Below are 4,343 nucleotides of genomic sequence, written 5' to 3'. Positions count from 1 at the left end.
ACCCATCTGTCTTATATACTATTCTATAATATAAAGTGGGATATAAACGAGGCCGCCATTAAAACCAGTCTGAGTCTGAGACACACATGCAATACAACAATGCATGTGTCATGAATCCCATATGCGGCCGATGATTTTGGAAAGGCAGCGGTGGTCTGTGTCTTCTCTATGTACAGTATGTCACAAGTATTCACAAAAGCTCCAAATACCGGTATTGCACGGGAATATGCTCATTCTACACAGCCTGTGGCTGTCCTGGGGTCTCTTGATAAGAACACTGATTTTCTGTCTTGACCGTTTTTTTTTTTTTTAAATCACACACAGCTTTGACCTGGCTAATGCCATGCTTTATCTGGAAGCTGAAATCATGTGCAAAATTATTCCCCTCATGTTCTAGGCTTAAGGTCAGCATTGTCATCATCAGGCAATTAAAAGCTTATTGCTTGAATTCATGTCATGAACTAACTTTTTTGTGCCTAAGGTTGTCATAACACATACACTGTTCAAAAGTTGTTGCTTTTTTTATGTTTTTGAAAGAAGTCTCTTATGCTCACCAAGGCTGCATGTAACTGTTTTCTGTTCAATATAATATATTTATTCCTGTGATGGCAAAGCTGAATTTTCAACAGCCTTTACAACATTATCAATGCTGTAAATAAATGTGCTGCTGAATATTTTTGTAGAAACCGGTTTACATTCTTTATGGATTCTTTGATGAATAAAAAGTTCAAAAGAACAGCATTCATTAGAAACAGGAATATTTTTGTATCATCTTAATATGTTTATTTTGATGCATTTTATTTGTCCGTGGCATGCTAAATAAAAGTATGTTTATTTTTTTTAAATCGTACTGACCCCAAAACTTTATACATATATGGGTGTGTTTTATTAAACATGTTTAGTTACAAAATCTTTAACTACATGTTGTCATAGGAAATATAATAATACGGATGTTTTATGAATATTGAGCAGGCTACTTTTTTGAACGATTCGTTAAAAGAACCGACTCATAAGAGTAATTTACTTGTGAATCAGGTGGTGTTGTATATTTTTGTGTGTAGCTCGAGAGGACATGTCAGTGGAAAGAAATATTTTCTTGCCATTAGTTTGCCATACACACTGTATTTTAGCTCATCAAATGAAATTTAGTGTTTATTAAGTTTAAAGGGGTGGTTCACTGGGTTTTTTCTAGGCTTGATTGTGGTTATGGGGTGCAGTGTAACATGTGTTAATGCTTCGTAAAAAAAAAAAAACGATTTATTTTTCACATAATTTACCGTTGTAGTCCCTACCAGCCATTTTTGTAGGCATTAAACTGCCAGAATTGTAAAAGACGATATCTCCGTTTGCATTGAACTTTCAGCTTCGTAACTTTGCAGATATTGTTTATGCTCAAACAGCAACATTACACACTAACTAACGTTAAAAAAGTGAAATTGCAATGAACCACCCCTTTAAGTGGCTGTCAAGGTCCAAAAAGAAAAAAAGAAAAAAAGACTAAAACATCAAACCAAACCCATAAAACGTCATTGGTTCCCAGTATCAAAGGCAATGACATTGTTTAGACAATATTTGACATAGAATGAGGCTAACATTAAAATGTTGGACTTTTCCTCACAAAAAACTGAGTATGACTCAAGAAGACTTGGAAAACAGCATGTGAGATTTATAAAATAGGTTTATGGTACTTTTATAGTGCTTTTTATCGTTTTTGGAGCTTGACAGCCCATGGCCACCCTGAATTGTCATTGTCAGTCTGACCAACTAATAAAGTGGTCCAAACCCCTCTAAAACCAACTTGCTAAACCAGTTATAACCAGGCTGAAAGCCCAACTGAGGCCAGCCAACCAGCGTTAACTCTTTTTGTTTTCAGCAGGGATATTAAATGTCTAAGTTATGATTGTTCAGAATTCTTTTTTTGTTTTGTGATCCACAGAAAGTCATACAGGTGTGTAGATAATGGCTTTGTTATTGGTAACTTTGTTATTGTGTGCACTGTCCCGTTAATACCTGCTGCAAGCAAACACACTTATCTGATTACATGCGGTAAGCATTCATACATCTCAATAATTGCAGTTCTAAGACTGCAAAATGCTGTTTTCAATACACTGAGCAGATGTAAGGAAATTGTGTGGGTCAGCTCTCAGTGGGCCTGGACTTACCGAGGCCTGGTCTGTCTGTGCGGACCCAGTTGTCATCTTTCCCCTCCCTTTCTGCATTATTCACCATGAGGTGACCAAGGGGGAGCACTTTCTCTCTCTCCTTGTACTCCATTTGAAATGATTTTTGCCTTGCATCGAAGCACATTTCGCTTGACACAAAGACAAAGGACCCTGCACACATGTGCATCTCTTGAGTCCCTAGCTATTTTAAACATTAATGCTAGCATAATTTCTGTGGTTCCCAAGGAGCTGAGGAGTGCAGGCCCACAGTCATCAGTGAGTTATGTGTTTTTCCCAATGGCGAAAAGACTGTCAAAATCAATTGTGCGCAGGGTAGTGAGACAACTCAGTGTTTAAAGCCGTGTTTAAGAGCTTAGCAGTAGGCCAGAGCAGAGATAATTATAACACTCCTTGGTTTTACTTAGAAAATGTTTAAACTAAAACGTAGGTGAATCTTGAGATTTTCTTTTGTCCGCAGTCATTAACTGTAAAATAACCTAAGCAAGTTGGATATAATCAAACTAACCATTGACAAAGGCACATTCATAACAGAGGTGTGTAATAAATGTAACTAAATAAAATGTTAAAAATAATAATAAATATAATAAAAAAGAAAGGTATTATTTAAAAAAAAAAACTGTATAGAAAAATAATTTTATTATGTTACATAAATATTTTGTAAATTTTGTATTCTAAAAAGAATAAGAATAGTAATATTTTAAAACCATATTTTAAAAAAAGTAACAAATTCAGGTTACAGGTTTTAGAACACAAACTTTGTAGGGGTCTGCAAATATCATTTTCTGTTTTCTTGTAGGGCCTAAAGTAGATAAACTGAGTGTGAAAGACAGTTTGGTGACATCAGACTACATAAACACAAATGAGTTATCCAAAATTACCATTTAAAAGTTTGGGGTCAGTGCGATTTTTTTTTTTTTTATGTTCAAAGGAACAGCATGTATTTGAAAAATAAATATCTTTGCAACTTTACAGATCTTCTTTATGCACCAAGAGTTTGTGACACTTCAAAGAGAAAGGAAAAATTGAAATTGCATCATATGACCCCTTTAAATGCATACGAACATCAGTGAAATATAACAACAATTTAAAATATACGATTTAAGAGATAACTTTTAAATTAGATTTGATCTATAATAAATTAAATCATGATCCTAAAACTCAAAGGCCCGGTTTCACAGACAGGGCTTAGACTAAGCCAGGATTAGGCCATAGTTCAATTAGGACATTTAAGTAATTTTTATAAACGTGCTTAGAAAAAAACATTACTGGTGTGCTTTTTGAGACAAAACAAAGGCACTGATATGTTTTAAGATCAGTCAGTGCAAGTTTCTTTCAGTTGAAACAGCTCAGACTTACATTTTAGTCTAGGACTAGGCTTAAGCCTTGTCTGTGAAACCGGGGGAAAATGACTTAACTCAGTCAAAGCAAGTTTTTTGAAAAGATCCGTCTAACGAATGAAAATTCTTGTTTTGTTTTTTTTTGAAGGAGGAAGAGGACTGTATGAGCACATATCTGATACGGTGAGTTATTACCAATGTTACATTCAGTGAGAGTTTAAAAGTATTCCGGCTCTTCCTTATTAATATGACATTCCATATCAACTATTAAATCTTTTTGCCTTTTTACTCATCTCTCTTTAAGCAAAGCTTCTCTTTTATACATGTGCACAAACATTTGCGTGTACTGAAACAAGTTTCTTATGCTCATCAAAGCATTTATTTAATCAAACTTAATGGTGAAATGTTATAAAAAAAATTTAATAACACCTTTACTCCAGTCTTCGGTGTCGCATGATCCTTTAGAAATCGTACTAATATACTGATCTGGTGCTCAAGAAACATTAGCCTACTTATTAACAATTTTGAAAATGGTTGTGCTGCTTAATATAAGCTTTTTTCTGGATTTTTTGATGAATAGCAAAAGAAAAGGATTTATTTAAAATATGAACTTTTTGTAACATTATAAATGTTTTTACTGTCACACTTGATCAATGTTATATCAATTTATGATCCTTGTTGAATAAAAATATTAATTTCTTGGGGAAAACGTTTGACCCCAAACTTTAGAACGCTAATGTAAATATCTGTGAGCGCATGTTTCTTTGTGTGCGGATGAACCTGTGCATCTACCTCATGCCTTGCACCCACACGCCAACCGTTC

Source organism: Sinocyclocheilus rhinocerous, unplaced genomic scaffold (genome assembly GCF_001515625.1).
Source record: "Sinocyclocheilus rhinocerous isolate Xijiao unplaced genomic scaffold, SAMN03320098_v1.1 scaffold1350, whole genome shotgun sequence".
Taxonomy (NCBI): Eukaryota; Metazoa; Chordata; class Actinopteri; order Cypriniformes; family Cyprinidae; genus Sinocyclocheilus; species Sinocyclocheilus rhinocerous.
This window is presented reverse-complemented; position numbering follows the sequence as displayed.